We start from the raw sequence: 23,438 nt of genomic DNA on the forward strand, positions 1-23,438 counted from the left end.
GGGCAGGACTTCATTTGGTAAGGAAAAATGCTTCAGGCAAGAAAATAACCTTCTCTGGGAAATGCCATCACGGGATGCTTAAGAGGTACATTTTTAAATATATAAATAGAAAAATAGTTCTTTAGCCATAAACCCCAATTTGCTACTTAGAATGCAGTCAAGTAACCAGGTGTCATTTTACCATTGATCATTAGCTTGACCACCTAGAGCTCATGAAGGATGATGCAGACTGAAACGGCACCATTCCCTTTTATTATCAGCACTTTCCAACTTACACAAACGTTTACTCACTCCAGCTCCCTCTCTGACATAAGAAATTGAACTCCACTTTGCTGAGAGTGCAGGACAGAGAGGCCCTTGGGCTGGATTAAGATTACACTGATATTAACAAATTCAAAACTGCTCCTGAACTTTTCTAATTTATTTTAAATTATTTATCTTTCTTACCTGGCTCCCTTTGGAGAAGGTTCTTTTCTGTTCTGCGTGGCTCTCAATGTTTTTCCATGGACTTCAGAAACCCTTGTGCATATAGGGAGTATTAACGGGAGTGCTAATTAAAAAGATAGCATTATTGCATTCTGAATTGCATATGAAATTATACTAAGAACTGTTACACTCCCCTCCCCTTCCCCATATTTTTTTCTGACAAAATATACAACCACCTTCAAAGAGAGTGCATTTTACTCTGGCTCAAAATCTAACTTTCTTGTTTTCCTTCTATCTACTTTCAGAATCACACCAGGTTAATTATCATTCATGTTTGCAACAGGCAGCACAAACTCCACTTGAATGGATGGAGGGGAGTCTGCAGTGCTGTTTAAACAAAATAACAGGCCACAGAAAAACATGGTGCTAAATACCACTTCCCAGGTAATTAACTCTGTCTTGAGTGCTCCCCATCAACCTTCTTTCATATTCTGTTGATATTTTCCTTGCATGCAAAATGTTGTGTCTTTAAAACATAATACACCAAATTTTGTTTTACATTGCTGTTTACTCACAGAAACACACATATTTATAAAAGGCTGTTCTTTGGCTTTCTGCCTACACAGCTGATTTTTTTTCCCTGGCATATAGCAATGCAAACTGTAAAAAATCTCTCTTTCAGAAATTCAGTTAAATGTGAATAGCAAAATCACAAAATAAACTTATTTATGACCTCACTGGCTTTCAAATTGCAAAAATATCTTACTGCTCTATCCAAGCACATACAGCTCATTGTATTCAATCAGCTCATATTAAAAATATGCAGAATACTACATTTTGAATATGCTAGAGTTGTTCCCCTGAAGTTAAACACAAAACTCCTCAAGTTGTAATAGTTCTTCATAACTTCCTTCTCTAAAATTGAAAGTATTTAATGGTTAAAAGGTGATATCTTTTTTGGGTTTTTTTGCCTTCCATGTACCAAAAATCCTGTCTGCTTCACTATATTTTCCAAAGAAGTTGTGTTGAACGATTACAAACATCCATATCGTGTCCTTAAATTCCAGCTCCAGTAATACAGAGAGCTTAGAAGGAAAGATAACACAAAGATCCACCAATGCTGAGCTTTCAGGTGAGGTCACCAGATGGTATTCTGCTGCATATTCAACTTAGAAATCTGCCTTTAAAATTTTTGTGAGTACAAATCCCAGTGGAATATCTGATTATTATGATTCATGAGTTATTGGGAGAAAAAAAAATTACTAAACTGAAAATCTGGAAATCTGCCAGACTGAAAGATGGAAAATTACTGAAGTGAAATAAATAAGTAAATAAAATGAAAATGAAAACCACACCTAATTAACATGAATAATGCCATAATAAAACATAATAAAGGGGTTTCTCTATTAGAGTAAAAACACCTTGTGTATTATATTTTTTTCCACTTTATTAATACATCTGCTTGAATGTCTGATAGCTGTATATACTAATTTTTATACGTAAGAATTTTGAGTTTTAACTCATTTCTTTTGATATACATATAGCATACTATAGCACTAGGCCATTAGAATGTCCATGTCATAGCAAGATGTAGAGGGGGCAAATATATTCTTTAAAAAATAGTGGAAAAAACATGATAATAGAGAAACTGTGATATCATTTCAGCTTTATTTTCTCAAAGAAAATTTCTTGACTTGACAAAAGTGAATTAAGTATCTTAGAATATAAAATTCACCTATAAGTAATTCTTGGTGAGCAGAAGATAAAAGTTTCAATATTCACAAGCCTACTAATATATATAATTCAAAAGGGATTGAAGTTCAGAAAACACTTAAAAATTATTATTGATAATACAAATACAATATTTAATCTTATAAAAAAGAAGTATTGAGATCCACGTAGTAGAAGTAGTATACATAAAAATAGATATATAAAAAGATACATTTACTAAAACATAAAATATAGAAATTGCTTGGAAAACAAAGTTAAAATAATAAATATAGGTTTTCCATTCTCTACATTGAGTAAGATTGTTTTTATTCTTAAAAAAGAAACTTTGAAATAAAGCAACAAATATTTCATGAAACCAGCAAGATTTGTATTTCCATATTAGATAGGAAATGTAAAGAACACAATAGTAACCACAAGAATATATAGCTGACTCATAGAGTAAGTTTTGGGGGAAAATATTAATTATTTTAAAAATGTAATTTAAAATATTTGTTAAATTGTCACCTACAAAATCAAGAACGTTTAAATATATCTGAGATACTTGTCCGTAGTTTAAGGTAAAGAACAATCTGATTCTCATAGCACTTGATAAGTGGAAATTCACAGAATCTGTCTACCTGTATTTGAAATGAATGGCTTATCAGCAGATGCATGATTTTAGGCCAGCCTTGCAGTGATGAAGGTGAATATATCATGAGCAAGTTTTTAAGTCAGCTCTTTTTCAACATAGCTGCTTCAGATTTCATAAGAAAGGAGTTTAAATTATGTTATATTTTTGATTTTGACTTTGATGTGAAGAAAAGTACAAAACTGAGCAAAGTACCAGAGATCAGTACGGGGATCTATTTTCATAATTTAATAATTTTATTAAAAGCAGTATAGAATATGAGGTCAACCTACTTTTGTGGGTTTTTTTTTCCACAGCCAGATTTGAACAAAAACAAACAGGAAGACAGCATACCTAACCTATGCACATATTTTTCTATTTTAGAGTAGCAAGAAGCCTGACTTTAATGAAATTGTTTTAATATTAAATAAAGAGCAGCTGTATACCAGGATACAGCTAGTAAAGACAGCCTATATAAATATTCCTAGATAGCAACATATGAAAACAAGATTAAAACATGCCTATGGTACATGAAACTAAGTAAGAATTGCTGCATTATTATGTCTGAATACACACTCAATTAACAAGTAACTGGGCAAATGTAGAGAAGAATTATTCTTCTGTACATTCAAAATCAGGTATGGCTTCATTAAAAATAAATTTTAATCACAAATAAACAAGCATGAAAAATAGAGGAGACTGACTTCTGTTTATAATAGGTTATGGACAGGTGTAAGATATGATGTTTTTTCAGAAATACATTCAGCTATGTACAATTGTTTCAAAGGAATAAGAGGGAACCAAGACAATAAAGTTAATTTAATCTCTGTCCTTCATTCCCAGCACCCATACCAATGCCATATTTAAAGGAACACTTCTATGATTATTCCAAGAACACTCTAAGAATTACAAGGTTTGTGTCTCTAGAATCTCCTTCAGCAATCTATTTTAATACTTTGATCTTTAATGATGTATTATTTCTGCATGCTTCTTCCAAAGATTCCTAAGTAAAATTTAGTCTCAGTACCTCTTGTCCTATTTGTCTTAGTCACCACAAAAACTTCACCAACTGCTTGCATTAAAATTTACATTGCATATAAGTGCAATATTTGTACTTATTTGAAAAACACTTAGACAATGGGAGAAAAGAAGGAAGGGAGATGGATAGGCTTTTCCTTAGGATAAATAATAGCAATTTATTCAAAGAATTCCACACTTATGTTTACATTAGTAAAATAAATACTTCCATGGACCACATCCAGGATGTGAAATTCTGTTTCTTTTACAGGTATATTGATAGTATAGCTATCTTAGTTTGGCCAATACAAATTTTGCATTTTCCAAAATAATTGTAAAGGACACAGAAGGAACAATGCCTGACAGGAGTTCTAGATCCAGTCATTCCTCTCTGATATATATGGTATAATGGTGTGATTCAAGCCATTGTCTGCCAGTTGTTTTTCCTGACAGAGACCCTCTCATATTTGCTTTACTTGAACACACTCAGCCTGATCACTGCTGAGTCACTGCTTTTTTCAAGGCTTACTGCTTTGAGCTATGCAATTATCCAGGCTTTCATATTAATAGAAGAAATGCTTCAGAAGATTATGATCTTTTGAACTATGGAATGACAGCTTTCTTGGGGGGATTTACAAAATGTAATCTGAAACTTGCAAAACACAGCAAAATTAAGAAAGGCATTCTCTTAGTACAGATTCTAATGAATAGAGCATAATTCTGGAGAGATTGGACATCATTTACAAAACTGTGGTTTCTATCTCCAGTTTTTACACTTTTACATTTAAAATTAAAACTTTCTAGTCAAGCAAATGAAAAAACAGTTGCTTTGTACTTTATCATTCAATTTTTTTCTTACATAATATTTACTCCACTAGGTATTTTTGTTCATTTTTTTACAATAATTCTCTATACAAGTTTATCTTCCTCTTCAGTTATTATGGCTTTGTTCAGCTCATCCCTCTAAATTCTTCCTACACTAATGTCTTAAACTTTAGTCTCCTTGTAAATTACTGCAGAAACCAAGAAAGTGATAAAGAAAGAACATTAGAAGATTGAATCAGGAAAAATAATATGATTTAATATATATAATAAAGTCAAATATTTAAAGGAACCAAGATGTAATTAAAAATATCTATCTTGAAACATTTTCCAATTCCATAAGTATATTTCTTTTATGTTTTTGCATATTAGAGTTTGAAATTTACACTGACGAGAAGCTTTCAATTTGATGTGTAAAATAAACTTTTGAGTATTATGTAAGATTCACTTAAAAATAAGAAAATGTTTTATAATTAGGATAAATACGTAAGCAAAGTGATCATTGACATTAAGATTTCTCCATAAGTTGTGAGTGTTTCCTTTTGCAGGAGCACAACATATTTCTTGATGCCAACTTAATTTAATTGGATGCTCTGATACTGCAGAGCAACTGAAGTGTACTTAAAGTGGAAAGCTATATCATAAAAGTACAACTAATATGTTTGAGAAGTTGATTCTAGAAAATATACTTTTATTAAGGGGAGAGAAAGTAAAAAAACCAAACTTTCAGTGTCACTGCACCAGGTTAACAAAATGATAGGAAGTGTAGGTAGGCAGAGGTAATTCAGAATACAAGTAAGCAATCCACAGTAAAACAATCACATCTTTATAAGTTTCCAGAAGTATTTCTAATGAAAAACAGTACCATTCAGAAGGGAAAATGCCCAATATCTATAAAACACTAAAAGAACTTTATTTTTGATTAGTATTTGAGGATATCACTGCTATATGGAATTGTGGATACAACTATAATTCAGTTCCCAGTGAAATGGAAATGATGGTAACCTATACAGAAAGAAAAAGTAATAAGCATTAGGAAAACACAGCTTTGGGGCATAGTGCTTCTGCCACTAACAAAGGAAAATGTTCAGGTGTGGTTATGCCTCATTTAGTCAAGGCAGTTAAATTTCATACAATAAGGAGGTATGGTAGACAAAATACAAATGCTGTAGACTTTTAGTTAAAGCTGCCACTCAGAATACTCCAAATCTGGACATGCATATTGCATAAATGAATAATCAAATATTCAGATTTGTGAGCCATTTGAAAAGAGTTCCAGAGAGTTCATGATCTTGTGGTGTTGCTGCTGCAGAAGGAAGAGAGTGCAGTCTCAGTCTCTGCACAGACTGAAGGTCTCCAGTGCAAGTAGAAACCCAGTTCTAGGAGTTTTTTCACCTGCCAGTAAAATGCAGGTGGAATGGATGGGATGAAGATGAGGACAAAACTGCATCTTCTAGTCAAAACAGATTCAATAACAAGCACTTATGTCCTCATATTTTCTTTTCAAAATCTGAATTGAAATCTTCAAAGTTACTTCTCAGTTTTGAATTTCTGGATTCTGCCCCCCTAGAATCAATAACCATCATAGACCCCTGAGCATGTTTTTCACTCTAGTTTGATAAAAAGTACTAATCTGACATGAAAGGAAACTGTATATTTGAGGGGGTAAGGGGGGTTACGTTTTTGATATTTTTGTTCAGAGAAGCATTATCTCCTTGGAAGCTTATGTTCCCTTAGGTGACCAGGGTGTTCAGCTTTACAAAATATCCTCAGAGTGAACAGTACAGTGTGTTAGGGATCCTGACTGCTTTTAAGCTCCAACAATCAGAGATCATTATAACAAACATTGTCAAGAAAGCACTCTTATTCTTGAAGGCATAACCCATGGCAGAACTGGATAACCCAACAAATTTCAGAGTTAAGAAGTTCTCTAAAAATAATTTGTATAGAACACTTGACAGCCTTATTGAGGAAGAGGTTTGGTGTGATCTCAGAAAGAAAACATTTCATATGTAGAAGAGAAACTGTCCCTTTGACTGTGAATAAAGTCACACCAAAAAAAGAGCATCCAACAGGCAAAACTTAAATTCCTTATCCTTTATGTAAAGGAGAATATAGGAGTAGAATGTAAGAAGGGATATTGCACAATACAAGAACAGTCTTACATTTAACCATGGCCAGGAGACCTAGGAACAGGAAATTTCTTTCTGTTTCTTTTCTGTTTGAAAGCCTATATATAAAAAAAAAGAAAAAGAAAAAGAAAAAAAAAAGGCATTAAAAAAGAAGTGAAAGTTGTGGAACTAACCCAATGCTCAATGAATTTAATCAAGTTTAACTCTTCCAACAGGACTGCATCAGCTGGACTTTAAAGTAGTAGTTTAAGTATATATTCTTCAATTAAACAATTGAATTTAATTGTTCAATTGTTAATAGTGCAAGACTATACTGACAGCAACTGCCCATAAAATTAATTGGAAGAGGGAACTGTTGTCTTTGGACTTAAAAAAAAAGTGGGGGGTTGGGAGGGAGGATAGATATAACAAAATGAGCAAAAAAAAAGGGGAACGTATTTAGTTAGGAGTTTCATAAATTACAGGCTTCAGGAAACTCGTATTTTATATTCTGTCAGTAGGCTGTGTCAAGCACATAATCAGAGAGCTTCTTCCTTCTCCTTTTATAGTCTTCTCTTGGATATATACTGTAATTGTCAAGTGCCTCTCTACAGCTATTCTCTGAAGCAAACAATATATTTATATTTTTATTCCTGTAAAATAATGTTGTGAATTTGTGGAGCAAACTTGCTTCTATCTGCTTCTATCTTCTATCTTCTCTCTAAAAATATATAACAGAATATATATTTTGGATTTTTTCAATTTTCTTTTAAATTTTTAACAATTTCCCTATTTCAGTTATATCAAGAAGCCTCCTTGAACTCACTGAAATTTAGGAAAGAATGCTAGAGAGAATCAATACCCTTATTTCATAATTTCCCCAGGTTAAAAGCTAAGCATGGGCATGTAATTTCTATCTTTATTTCAGTCTTCATTATATGAAATGTAATATTAACAATATGAATAAATATGGATAATATGAAGTTATATGAGCAGTATTTCTGAAAACTGAAGAAGGGATATTGACTAGAAGTAGAAAACAATTTTCTGCATGATAGTCTACAAAGAAACACTTTGTAATGTATTCCTCTTTCAATTTAACAACCAGTAACAACCTGTCAAAGGAAGACAGACAAAAAAAAAGGATTTTTAAGAGGTGTGAAAGTTTTATCAAACTTCAACCAGTCTTTTGATTAATTTTAGCATGTATGGATAAGTATTTTTCAAGCACAATATTAAAAATAATAACTCCCCAGAACAGTCCATTCTACTTCCCCTTCACACCAATCCACTTTTTCTAGGCCTTTCAAACAAATATTCTCTGCTTTTTATGTAACACCCTTATGCACTTTACAACAGGATTTTATGAGCAGTGAGGACTGGTTATTGTTTCTATTTTAACAAGTGAAATATCTGTGTGCTAGATGAAATAAAGGGAACAAAATGTGTCATAGGACTTCTTTTGCATTTCCTGGTAGCCCAGCCATCACACGAGTGGAAATGCATAAAAGTTATCAAAAATAAAGGGTTCCAAACTTTCCAAAGATGACTTAATCTTTAATTTTCTGCTACTGCATGTATCTTCATTCTGCTAACAAACATTTCTGTGTTAGGGGGATATAATATGACCTATGGGCTATATGCTAAGGCCTATATTTCTATATGGTATGACCTTGGACCAGCAAGATCCTGGAGCAGATCCTTCTGGTAACTCATGCCTGATGAATCTAGAGGGCTTCTACAACAGGTTACAACACTGGTGAGTAAAAGAGCAGCTGGTGTCCTCTGTGCTGACTAGTGCAAACCATTTGACACCATCCCAAATGACATCCTTGTCTCTACACTGAAGAGAGAAGGTATTAATGGGTGGACTGCTTAGTGAATATGACATTGGATGCTTGCACTGGAGAATTGAGGTGAACAGCTCATGTCCAAGTGGATCCCAGTGAAGAGCGGCATTCCTCGGAGGTCAGTTGTGCAGACCTCTGCTGCTCGACATCCTGTTGGTGAATGGACAGTGGGATCCAGGGCACCCTCAGCAACACCAAGGGCCGTAGGGCCATCAACATGCTGCAGGGAAGGGATGCCATGCAGAGGGATCTGGACAGGCTGGAAAGGTGGGCCCATGCAAAACTCATGAGGTTCAAAAACACCAAGCACAAGGTCTTGCACTTATTTTGGGGCAATACTGAGCATAAATAGAGGTAAGGGGATGGAAGGATTGAGAAGAGCCTTTATGACAGTGTCTTGGGAATGCTGGAGGATGAGAAGCTTGACATGACCCAGTAATGTAGACTTGCAGTCCAGAAAGTCAACTGCATCCTGGGCTGCATCCAAAGCAGGTGGCCAGCAGGGCAAGGGAGGGGATTCTGCACCCCTGCTCTGGTGAGATCCCACCTGAAGTACTGCATCCAGATCTGGGACATCCAATGCAAGAAATACATGGGCCTGTTGGAGCAGGTCCAGAGGAGGGCTACAAAGATGATCAGTGGGCTGAAGCACCTATTCTATGAAGACAGGCTGAGAGGGAGAAGGGAGGGAGGCCTTATGGCTTCCTTCCAGTACCTGAAGGGGACATTCAGGAAGGCAGAACAGAACCTTTTTCCAAGGCCATGCATTGATAGGACAAGGGAAATGGCTTTAAATTCAAAGGAGATAAGTGCAGAATAGACATTTGATGTTCTGTACTGTGAGAGTCTTGGGTTGTTGTCCAGGGAAGCTGTGGATGCCCCATTCCTGGGAATATTCAAGGCCAGGTTGGAAGGGGCTTTGAGCAATCTGGTTTAGTGAAAGATGTCCCTGCCCATGGCAGGGACTGGGACTTGATGGTCTTCAAAGAACCCTTCTGAATCCCAAACTATTCTGTGATTCTAGAGCAAAATAGTAAGTAACAGCATTAGACACTATTAATAGCTGAATAAACCTACAATCATCTACACATGCTAATTCTCTGCTCTTTCTTGAAATTAAAACTACTAATTTTCCTGTTGAATTGCTTTGCTTGGAAATTCTCTTTGAAGTGCCACTCTTTTTAATGCCAACAAATTATTTGTTTTTCAAAGGAACAAGTATTTAACTGTTAAAGTTGGTTTGCCACAGTAAAACAAAACGGCTTTGATATATTTGGTCTCACAATCGATAAATAATCAATCTAAACTCAGAACTCTTGAAAATTGAAACAATCCCTCCTTTGGTGCATTTAATTGTAAAATTTTCTCACACACACGAACTTGTGAGCAATTAATGGAAAACTTTGTTGAGCAAAACTAACCAAAAACAAGACAGAGGGGCAGGGAATAGAATTATGGTCACACAGAAAAATGTATTTTGTAATGATTTTAAAAATATTTTGAGAGGAAGTGCCAAAATATTCCAATGAAACTTAAATTTTTTACTATAGCTGACAAAGTTATATCTGTTTTCTTCTGATTTCCTCCATGACTGTGGAGCCTCTTTTTGTGACACATTGTGTACATCATGTAATTTCATGTTTCAGAATTACAGCTCTTTTTGTCTTAGGTGTGATTTTTTGACTTAACTACCTACTCAGATGATCCCAACTGTAAGCAGCCCAATTTAGTAAATCAGATGTAAGAAGAAACTAAACAGATTATGCTTCAAGCTGCTTCTGCAACATTTTAGCATTGTGTTACACGCCTACTACAAAAATGGTGTTAAGAACATGCAGGAATATTGAAAAAAATAACTATTTTCTCTCATTTCAAAAGTTTCTGGGAACTACATTGGGCTCCATAATCAACCTGATTAGGACACTTCCCTGAGTCTCAATAGAGAAATTTGCCTAAACAAACTACATATTGGCTACTCTAAAATTTTTCTATGCAAAACATATAACTTCAGGTTTGATTTTTTTTCTAGCCCCTCTTTAACAAAGGCAGTTGATGGTTTTGAGACAAGGCAGTAGAAACAGATGTTTCTAGATTAAATATATATTGCTACATTGCCCCAAACTGGAGCATAATTGCGCTATTTCCAATCACAGGCTGATTCCAGTTTCAGATGAGTGCTACCTAGTTAAGTGTCCAGCTGTGACCTCAGGGCTTCTATGCTGCCTGTTGACAGGAGCCAAACCTTCATTAAAAACAAAGTGATTGCAGCAACTGAAGAGTTGCTGCTCTGGTGAAATGAACAGTTCCTGAGTTGCAGAGCTGAAATCTTGTGCCCACCTCCTGTGAGGCCACCTGGCAGTTCTGCCACAAGCCTGGGTGTCCTTTCAGTCTGTAAGTCAACTCGCCCAATACTGCAGCTGCTCAAATGTAGGGCTGCTACATCAGCTCCAGAGCTGGCAGCTGGAAGCATTGGATCCAGGCAATGCAGAAAGCATGCAGGGGCACTTCCCCAGAAAGCTTCCAGCAGTCCAGAAAACTTTGTGGGACCTCGAGGACAAAAAAGTTCTGAGTTGGTATTTCCTGAGCCAATACTGATCCCAGCATGGTACAGGAAACATAAACTGATTTTACCTTTTTACCTATGATTTCTGTATTAAGATGAGAAATGTATTTCAGTTAGGGTACTCTGAGAGAGATGCTAACAATGGAAATAAATCTTCCAAATTAAAGAAAGCTCTTTACACACTTCCTTGAATTTTCACAGCAGTGTTGTTCTTCCTGTCAAATTATTACATGCACATGAGTTTTTTTTTTTTTTAAATCACACTGTGCCTCTTTTAAATGCAGCAATAATACTGCTTTCTGCCCGTTGCCATTTCAAGCATTGAGTCAACACAGGGTTTGGAGCAAGATTTTACCTTAAGAAGAGCACCAAAAGACATTCTGTATATGTTAGCACCAGGCAAGGTGCAGTATCATTCTAAATGAATAATTAAGCTAAATGTATACTTCAACATATAGTGTAGGTTTTCTGTTAACATGCTGGCCTATTTAATTCAAGATGAGCTATACCATGATCATTAAGAATACTTTTTGAGGAACAAAGTTACCCACTTTCATTGGGTCAAAAGTTATTTAGTAATGGGCTGGTTTACAATACCAACTTCCACTCTTTCAGAATGATTATTTTCCTAAATCCAGAGAGAAATAGGAAAAATAGGCTATAAATGTGAGGCAGAAAGAAGCTTGTATCACATTGTTGCATATTCTTTTCTTACCTTTGGCTGAGGAATTGTTAGATTTGGACTCAAAATTTATAAAATCTGGACATAGATTTTTTATAGGAGGACAGCTGAGGAAAAGTATGTTAAGGAGGAGATATCTCTTCTCTTTCTCAAGAGAAGAGGAATCAATCTAGTATGCATAGAACAAAATGTCCCTGGAATAAAAGTATGTAGCTTAATAAAACATTTAAAATATAATGTGTTTCTGGTTAAAAGCTGGTTAAAATAACAGAACAATAAAACAAAACATAACTATTTAAAATACTAAAATAAGTGAAATCTACATATAAAAAAAGCACTAAAACTTTCATGGAATAAAACTATTTCTTTTCATTATTAATATAGAATGATATAGTTCTTTATTTTTTCTTACTAATTCTTCATTCTTTGTTACTAATATAGAATGATATAGCCTGCTTAAATTCATTAGGTGGGACTACCATTGTGACCAGTCCTGAATTGTTTGTAACTGAGCACGTAACAAGCCGATGTGACTGTATGCATTATTGATTGCTAATTGCATAAGGTTTTGTCATCACAGAGCCTCTCTGATTCAGCACCAGTAGATTAAGGAACAGCCACTATTTCTCAAAGCTATTTCTCCACAAGGTCACAATAGCATCCTACTAAGGAACATTGTCACCAAACACCTTTCTCACAGCTGTGCTTTAGACTTGACTAACTTAGTTTGAATTAGAGGCATTTGCCTGGGAGAGGTTCCCATATCAGTAAGCAGAGCTTTACATGTTCTACATTTTGCCTGCAACACCTAAAGAGATCTGCACAAATTCATGTAGTAGGTCTGCCTGAGGACTGTGGTGAGAATCACAGCATCCTAACTCCAACTGTGGAGCTTTAACTATCTTGCTCTATGTGAGGGATACCTCTCAGCTCTGGCAGGTTTTACATCAAGCCCTAAGGATTGTAGAATGTGGCTGATGACTGTAATTAGTGTTTATTGTTTGTTGTGTACCAACAGCATGCTTGGAGCAAAAAACAAAATTAAGACAATGACTGCTGTAGAGAGAGGAGAGGCAAAAACCTAAACATAGCAGATAAAGAAATGAAAACAATTACAGATCTATCACGCTGACTTAGAATCCATGCAGTTACAAAAATAATAAAGTTAAATAATAAAATTGCCTGCAGGCTATCTAAAAGGGATTTAATTATTTTTGAATTACCCATCTTGGATGAATAATCATTTCCAGAACCAGGAGAATTAAACATTCTTTTGACCCTGACATGAACTACATATTAAAGATTTCTTTTTTTTTTTAATATGTAGCTTTTATGCAGCAGAGTTGTGTATCCCTGCTTTGTTTATTAAATATATAACATTGGATCAGTCACTAATTATATTATATAAAGCACATTTGTAAATAAAATATGAAGTTGTGATGTATTTAATGATAAATACAATAAACTGCAACCAACCATTAATTGTGAGCTCTGCTACTTGGTGCTTATGTATATGAATGAGTGTGTGTGTAGGAGCCCACTGCAAGACTGACTAAAACTTGGACTAATTCGTTCAATTCAGCACCACACAGCAGCTGTGTCCTAGGTCTGTCTGTTTTTAAAGGTGGACTGACCTCTATAAATGCACACTGTGTAAATATACATTTTTGTTTATATACAATTGTTGCTTGCTTCATATCTTCCAGATTCAGGCTGCATTTTTCCTTTCTGTAGCTACAACATCCTACCTAGAATCCTAATTTCTTGTTCAAAAGTAGAAGAGTTTCCACATCCCTACTTTCTTGTGTAGCAAAGAGATAATCAGCCTCCCATTGCTGCTCACCTCTGTGCTGACTTCACCCAAAATTCTGGATTCACTGACCATTCCAGAACTGAGGAGAGTCATCAGCCAGGAAAGGAGGAATTTCAAGGATGTTTTCAAGAACATTTGAAGGAATTTAGTGTACTTCCAAATAAACAGGAATGCTGTTTGAGCCTTAGATCCCTAGAGTGATGAAGACCTTTAAATTTTGTATTACAGGAAAAATATCTCTAAAAAGATATTCAGTAGAAATAGCCTGTTAATCCATAAAACAATCCATTTTTCTGTAATGACACAGGAATGCAATTTTAAGACATATATACAATATTTTGTAAATATACAGAGATTCTTAGGTTAAATTACCTAAACATCCGCTTAACTGTTGATAAATGAATGGCTTAATTGTTTACTTTAAAAAGTAATGTTTTGAGATGGGACAGAGCAAGAAAATACTAGCAGAATGATTTCTTCTGATAGTTCTGATATTTTAGTAATGAAAATTTCTCTGTAAAACGTGGTTGTCCAATGGTCAAGAATTACAAATTGGCAAGAATGTACATCTTCACAGAAAATTAGTTCTTTCAGAGCTGGGCCAAGAGTACAGTAGCAGTAGCCTTTCATGATGGCTTCTGGACAGAACATGGAAGATATGGAGATATAAAACAAAAAGATTATGTAACATTTTCCAGCTTTTTAAAATTTTATTTAAAAATCCCCAATCCTTTGTTATTAAAGGTGTAAAGTAAGTTCAGTTCTGATGTTATTAAATATGATTAATATATCTACGTTAAAACTACTGATTCAAGCCAACTTTATTTCAAGAACACTGAAATATTTTAAAATACTAGATAGAGGAAGTCTTTGAGTTGCCTTTCTATCTCATTCACGACAATTATATTACAATGCGATAACATAGTTACATTTAATTATAGTGTATAGCTTCACACAAGAGGAACCCAAAAAAAATTTAAAGACACATGTCCTCTCTGCCTGCAGTAAATACTCTACTGCTAGACAGCTAAATTACCTGTCAAATATTCTCATGAAGCTTTGATAGGCACTTCTATTTTATGATAATCTTTTTTTTTTTTTTTCATTTTACTTGCATTAGAAATAACTTAGCAGAACATGAAACTGCTTTAATGGTCCCTGTCTTCTACCTCATGAAATAGTCTGGCATAAAACTTAAGAGCTCATACTTCCTGCAAGAATTCTGAAAGAAAGTTCTGTTTGCGCCTTAATTTGGAAAAATGACCTAAATATATATATATATATATATAAAATTATCTTTAAAAATATGCATTTAAAGGCAGGCAGCTTTAGAAATGTCTAAAAACTGTTAAAGCTTAAATTTCCTTTCTGCATTACTTAAGTGAAAAGTTAAATCAACAACAGCATAGTTAAATCAATCAACAACATAGAACATTATAACGTGTTCATAAAGTCCAAATCTGCTACGTCTACATATAAGATTTTAAACATTTTTCCAGTGACCAGCAGCATCTTCAGCATTAACCTAATCCAGACAAAGAGGAAAAATCAGCATTTTATGAATAGCCAAAAGCAGACAGTGTAGGGCTCTGTTCCTTTTGGCTCTCTCTCCTTTAGCCAGGTGACAGCTCCAACTGGGAAAACAAGAAACTGGGAAAGGGAACCATCAATGTAAATCAGAAAGTATTTTCTGAAACTTGTAGTTTTGTCAAACAATCTACACAGACATCTTACCTTCCACTACCTGAAACACTTAAAGATTTGCATTTGAAAGAGTATTACCATCAAGGGGAGATGGGTGAAATTAATGCATCCTTCAAAACATTAAGCTATTTTTCTATTTGTAGTTGATTCAAGATTAGTTATTGTCAAAAAAAAAATCAATCTAGCTAATGAGATATTCTTTAAAAATTATTATAATTGCTTAAGAAAGGAATGTACTGTTCATATGTAAATTATTTTTCCAGCTAATGAGTAAAACCAGTCAATCAAACAAATCTGCAAAGGGAAAAATTGTTAATAAAATACTTTTTTTGGCTGTACTTTGTTCCTTAGTTGCAGGGGGTAAAAAAGCACGGCTATTAATGTATTATTGCCAAAAAGTTTCTATTTTATGAACAATTAATATTAAAAAATTAAAAGGTAAATAAATGTATCCAGAAGAACACAAATGAAAAAAGATTTTAAATATTTTAAATACTGCTTGAAAACAATGAATAAGATTTTGTGGGGAATAACTTTTCATCATTGTATCTTAACATACTTAAACACCACAGAATGATATTTACACTGAAAAATATACTACTGTTTCCTCCATCATCTCAATGACAAGTAGATATGGAAAATATTGCTTGAAAAATGTGTTAGGGCTGGTGATCTTTCTACTGAACTTGTAATTGAGCAATAATATAAAAGTGTTACAATGCAGCCCAATTCTCACTCGATGTGTGATTATAATGCCTCTGATAATAAGGGTTAACATCATTTTGCTAAAGCATTTAAAGAGATCAGCAGCCATTTGCATACCAGAACAATTTGTTCAGAGCTTTAGCAAGTGAATACATTCTTTAGGAAATGTAGCAGCAGCTTTTGCATTTTTGTCCATCTCTCTGCAGAATGGCTTTTGCTTTGTCTCTGGAATCAGTGAGAGGTACAATAGGAGGCTACTCCTTGGGCTGCAGTTAAACACAATCCATCATCCTTTACAAATCATGCTGAAGTACTGCCTGAGAAGTCTGAGGTTACTTTTTTTACCAATAGAAAGCTGAGTGAAAATCTTATGTTCAAGAAAGCACATAAACCTTTCTTTTTAAACATGTAAACAATGTTATTTAGAAACAGAAGTTTAATGTGTACTGTACTCAGATTCAAAGAGGCGATAGAGGCCTTTGGGGAATGGAAATCAGAATATTTTGTACTTTACAAGACTGAAAAACATAGTTTTCAAATTGCAATGTGGTTAAGTAGAATGTCTTCCTTTTGTGCCTATCTTACTATGATAATAGGAATTAAAGAAATAGAGAAAGAAAATGAGATCGGAATAGTTCTGATGCCTTATCTAGCATAATATTTCAGCATGTCAAAGGGCACCTGACCTTCTTGTTCATGATCAAATGTTTAACTGCTGATTTAATAAAAAAAATCACCTTCTGGCCTCAGAATGAACACTACTTTGTTCATTCAAAGATTTTCAATTAATATTCAGCTTATTATCACTGCATATGATCATTACATAAAAGTCAACAAATTATTAATTTTTTTCAGATCTGAACAAGTAGACATATTTCTACCTAAGATTTGCCTAACAGAAATAGCAAGGCTGACACCCTGAATTAAAAATGTATCCTCTGCGCATGCTGATTCAACCAAGTATGTCTGGGAAATACCTTATCTTCTGTGATAACCTATGAGCCTTAGCAATTTATTATACCTTCCGTAGGAGAATGCTTTGCAGCACTCCCCATGATATTTTGCCTACGAGTAATATCCTCAATGCATCCGGTACCAGTTTCCATGTACTTTACAGTGATGGAGTTTATGCAGAAATTCCATTATTTAATTGAATACTTCTGAGCAAGAAAGAAGACTTTTTTGGAGACAGTCTAAATACAGATAACTGCAGATGCAGTGCAATCTATCAAAAGGCAACATGGATTCACCAAGGGTGAATCACACCTGATTAATCCAGTGGCCAGCTACACCAGCACACACACCTGAGAGCATTTTTCTTTAAACCTCACAGCAAACACGGTACCTCTGCCTAAGTGAAATCAAGGCACACATGCACTTGATGTGAACCCTGATATTAGAAATCATTAATTCGTGTAGAAATTATTCATGGGAATTAATTCTTCTTTCATACAGCACTGGATATGCCCTGCAATCTGAGTTATAAATATTAAAACACGTATTTTGGAAATTGTAATGGCATACTGCTAATTAGCAGTACCAGCTACAGTCACATTTTCTTGCAGGCATTTCTGTGGAGGGAAGAAGGATGAGACTAGTGATATAATCATTCTGAACTGCAGTGTCCAGCTTCAGATTCTGGTTATTTATTGCTCTCCTCATTTATATGAAATGTAATAATTAAAAAAAAATAGTAAATGCAGGAAGTGTGAAGATGCTAGTAAATGATCACCTGTGATCAGAACTGGGTGGGAGTTTATAAGCAGACTACTTTGAAAACATTTCCCAATGCAAATCACTCCTAATATTTAAAAATAAGTGAATAAATAACTAAAGCAGGTCCAGTACTGCAAGTACTCCTTCCCTTCCCTTCCCTTCCCTTCCCTTCCCCTCCCTTCCCTTCCCTTCCCTTCCTTCCCTTTCCTTCCCTTCCCTTCCCTTCCCTTCCCTTCCCTTCCCTTCCCTTCCCTTCCCTTCCCTTCCTTCCTTCCCTTCCCTTCCCTTCCCTTCCCTTCCCTTCCCTTCCCTTCCCTTCCCTTCCCTTCCCTTCCCTTCCCTTCCCTTCCCTCTGTTCATTGCATACTGGTCAATGAACTAGTGCATCACAAATAATCCTGAAAGTGAGATTTAGATTTTATTTCTAGGTTTAGAGATATAATTATGATTAAATCAGTGTCTGAGACACGTAACTTCTATGAGATATTTACCTTTGTTTGCAACAGAGCCTCACAGAAATTACAAAATTAAACTACACAATTTTCCCAGTACTACAAGGGAAAATTTGATACAGGAGTACAATCAATAATGGACCAATTGCATCTTGATCAAAACAGGCTTATTTTTTTCCAAAATTTCATTTCATTTCTAATGCCTATTTTTTTCTACATGATAAGTAATTTTGGCACATATAGATACAGCATTTTGTTATTGTGTTTTAAATACTTTTAAACCAAAATTGATAAAAAAGTTCAAAGGGTTCTAAGCACAGACAAATTTGCAGCAAGTCTATCTGAAGCATCCTAGCACTCTCATCCTCAATAAGTTTCACATAAAAATATACAGTTATTAAATGGGCTTGAGCACTCCAGATTACAAAGAATAAAAAAGAATCAACTGACTCAGAGACTACTATGAGATTTAGAGATGCCAACAATTTTTGGGTTTTTGCACAGAGACCCTGAAACTTGATTTCTCCTTGGCACATATAGAAAGAAATTATTTTTAAATCTGTGTAATACAGCATGGAGGAATTTAGGACTTTTGTTTGCTCTAAGCACTTTTGAAAATACACATACATTATTGTTACATTATTACTTCAGGTCATAAACCAATCATCAGAAAGATTAGCAAGGACATTTCACTCTGTAATGGTAGCTACCCTATGCCCACTCTTCCCCTGACACCAATTATTCAATGTGAAACACAAGTAGCAGGGAAGATTTTTTTTTTTTCCCACCTCCCACACCAGCTTCAATGAAAGTAAGCACTGAGTAAGTAAAACAAAATTAGCTTCTATCAGACTTACAGGATGATGCAGTACTCTTTACAGATTGCAGCAGCAGCAAACTGACAAGGAAGGGTATTGTCCACTGGGTTTGGACTCAAGGCCAAAACAGCCTGTGCTTAAAAACTAGTCTCCAACTTCCATCCAGGATCTCTTGTCATAACAGATCACACAACATAGCCTGTTTTACTTTATTGTAATCTATTAATGCCTTTCTCATTTCTGCATCAGGATATTACGGCAGCATTGCAAGTCTAGACAGATATTAAAAAAAATCTCCTTTTTTAATCAACATTCAAATTCCTATTAAGTGTAACCTAATATCAAGCAGCATTTTTATAAGCCTGAAACAGAGAAGTAATAATATATTACTAATAACATTTCAGGTGCTCATTTTCTTTGCAAGCATAACACTTTATCCTCTTCAAGAAACAAGAAGGAGATGGAAATAACTGACTTGGTTTGGAACTAGAATTTTGTTTCAGGGAAGGAAGGCAGGAAGGCAGGAAGGCAGGAAGGCAGGAAGGAAGGAAGGAAGGAAGGAAGGAAGGACCTATTTCCTACATTTGAGCTGATCTACTGTAACTTTTGTTCATTTTTCCTCTTACTTGAGCTCTCCACCTGCGTAATTTAGACAGGGAAGTTTTCCACTTTTGCCTCTCAACATAACCAGAATCAGACTTGCAGTTATCCGGATCTAAAGCATTGATTTAGACACCATGTTAAATAGATGTAACAACCAATCCAACTGTATTTAGAAAGTTATTAGACTGTTTCCTATATTAGCATATGCACACATAAATTTTTTTTATTTCATGGCCAGCAAAATGAGAAGTTTATAAATCACATTTATTAGACACTTCTACAGCCTCAAGTTGATGGGCACAAATTCAATTTTATGTTAACTTGCTTGAGCAGTTAGCTCACAATTAAGATCTTGAAGAATTAGACTAGTGGTAATAACAATATATGAGAATTTGATCTAAATCTTGGGATTTAACAGCAGTCTGTGAATGAGTTTGTATGCAGCTTATCACCACTGGAAACCAGCTCAATATAGTAAAACGAGATCAGAAGAGAAAATTAGTTAGACACTGGATAAATGAAACATTTTTACTTTCCTATTTATTCATGCAGTTTCCAATCTACTGCATTTCAGTTAGAAATTCTCTGCTTCACAAAACAACTAAACAAACACTCCTACATATGCTGAGTACCTTAAACATCCTTGCGGACTCTGAATGAACCTAAAGAGACTAAATGAGGAACTCTTTGTTATTGCAGCTGTGATTGTTTTATGATTCAGCATTAAAACATTCAGATTAATGGCTAAAGACAGAAATACAGAAATGTTTGTCAGAGAAAAAGAACAACTTTGAAATTCAACTCTTCCTTTCTAAGTTCCCTTTCTGAAGGCAATGTTTTTGGACATCTTACAAGTAAGAAAAGTGTATTTTATTTCTAAGAATGAACAGTTGATAATAAGGCACAAATAAAAGTATGCATTTAAAAACATCATAAGCCTTGATCCACAATATGCTGCCATTATTCTTTGTTCTTGGGTTAACTCACAAATATAGTATTTAAAAAGGCCCTAAATATAACCTTGTTCTGGAATTTTTTCTCTCCCACTGTAGCACAATTGTGGTCTCTGATTGACACATTGATTTATTCCCAGCAAGGGTCCTATAATTAATGTGACCTTTTGATAAGGTGGGAGATATGGGGTGAGACAAGTGCTCTCAGGAGGGCTATTAGCAACTTCTGAGCAATTGCTAATGTTAGAGAGTTATCTTTTTTTAATACAGTTTGGAAGATAATTGACAAACCATGATAATGACTGTGTATAGGGAAGGAAGGAGGGTATAAAAGAGGTGCAAGAACTGTTAATTACTCAAAATGAGGTGAGATTTCACCACTGGATAAACTATGCATTTTGGGCTATGGGCTATTGCAAATAACAATTCCAATAAAGTGGAAAGAAAGAAATAGTATGTCTACATGGGCCAGAAAGACGAAAAAAGAGTAAAAAACTTTCTCTATCTTAAGAAGACTTAACTCTCTGCCTTTACATAGCATAGCAGGTGGTTTTATTTCTTCTCATCAGATGGTATTTGTACCAAGGGAGTTTTCTCATTTCCCTTTCCATCTGGTTCTGCACAAAATGATATAACATAATACTAAGATGACAAAGTCCCACTAATGTTATTTGAACATTAGTTGTATAACTAACCTTTTATTTCATAATCAAGATCCAGCAACCCATTATTAAACCAAAACAAGAATTTACATTATGATCATTTTTGAAACAAAGGGTAAGATATAAAGAATAAAGAATAAATTGACCTATCAATAATAAAAACCTGATATTTTGCAATCAAAAAGATAAGGCAATAAAAAGAAATGTATATATTTAATGTATGGATATATACATATTTGAAAACATTTTGTTTACTATTAACAGGAATATATAAATCTACAATGTGAATTATCTCAGTGTGTGCAGAACACAGAACAGCAGAAAAACCTGTAGGAGCAGAAGTGAAATGCAAGCAATTGGAGAAAAATGTGAGGAGACTGGTTCCAAACCTGAAGGAAACTGTATGCTATGACTCTAGCTCAGACAAAAATTGATCATCTAAAAAGAAAACCAAAAACTTTCCACCCTTCATTGTGTATAGCTTTTTGAATGTTCTGACTGCCTGTGCAGAGCTTATTTTTTCTCATTTGCATGTTACAGTTTCCCCAAAGGAAATAATTGGACAAAACTTGTCTTTTTGGTTTAACACATCATGATAAAATTATGAGATTGAAGAAATGGCAGAATTTTTCAGCATTTTTTCAACACTAATTTTGCCAGAAGTACTGAGTAGCCAATAGCAAGAGGCAGTAGATTGATTATACACCAGAAACTATCTGGGAAAGAATTCTTTTGAGCAGTGCAGCTTTATGGAGTTGTATGCAAAGCTTAGCCAAGAGGATGAAGTAAGGAAAATATAATGACAGATAATACAACATTGGACAGAATAAAGTCTGTGATAATTTCAGCACCCATGAAGGGTGATTCATAAGAATCTCTGATTAATACTTTCATTTTGAAATGATTTGGCAGACTGCACTGAATTTCTGCCATTTCAGAAAATTAAAATTGAAGTAATTCTCATAAGTTAAAACTAGCTGCACAGAAAAAAAAATAGTATTTTTCTGTAAGGCATCATTTACTCTTCAATATTTTAGCTAGGGATTTTTGATCTTGTACATTTGTTTTTACTTACTGACATATTTTCTTTTTACTGAAATACTTTTGAACAACACGGCTGTCATGACGAAAATAAGAAGGACAGAAAGAGTGAATGGAAAAAGAGACAGCATAATTATTGTGGAATTATTGATTTCTAAAAATCTCAGCCCGAGCCTTTCACAATCCTCTATAACAAGGTCTTTTAATAATCCTGTTTTTAGCCCACCTCATCACCTCTCCACCCCGACACAATCTCCTTTTCTTAAGGTCTTATTTAGAGAAAGCGAGGCTGCATCCATCAACACCAACACAAACTGGTAGCTACAATTCCAGCCCTCTGGAACAGGTAAGGCATTCATCAATTGATTATGGACTCGTCAGCTTTGCACCCAGAATACTAAGCTAAAGAAATGTAACAACAGGCAAGAGTTTGAGGGGAACAGCTAAGGAATCTATCAGGGATGTGATCATCTACCTTTGTGCAAAATCTTAAAGATGACTGAATCTATGTACCCACATCAGGCAGATACAGGGGAGCACAACAAAACATTCTACTTGCCTTGAAAGCAGGCAATTAGCATCAGTGCTTCCAAGAAGCCCTTTTCGCTTTGAGCAGAACATGAAAGTGGTCATGTGCCATGGTGCATCATTATTCCTTTTAGGTGCTAGTCAGCACTTCACTGGAATGCTTCATCCAAATGCAGCACCAGAGATGGGATTAGTTCATGGCAAAATGCCAAATTCAGACACTAATGTGGTCTGCCAGCAGTTGTGTCATGCATGTCTTTTGCAAGCAAACAGGAATGTCAGTCTGCAAATAGGAAAAATCTGTGAAACAGAGCTGTGATTTTCTGCATTTTCTGTGTCTCACCTCAGTTTCTCTTCTGTCTCCTCAGTTTCTCTTCTGCCTCCTCATCAGTAGCTCTTTTCCCTGAGAAATTTTAGGGAATTTGATTTTAAAGCAAAGGAGAAAATATTATCAGTCCTTACTTATCACCACATGAATGCCTGAACATATTTTCATCACATGTTAGTTTTTCAGTAGAAAGCTAGCACATACTTCCCAAGTGGACGTGGGAAAAGGAGACAGCTGAGGAAAGGTGTTTTCATATTTTTCTTAGTTTCTCAATATTGAATTCCATTTCACATGTCAATAAATTAA

Source organism: Zonotrichia leucophrys, chromosome 2 (genome assembly GCF_028769735.1).
Source record: "Zonotrichia leucophrys gambelii isolate GWCS_2022_RI chromosome 2, RI_Zleu_2.0, whole genome shotgun sequence".
Classification (NCBI taxonomy): Eukaryota; Metazoa; Chordata; class Aves; order Passeriformes; family Passerellidae; genus Zonotrichia; species Zonotrichia leucophrys.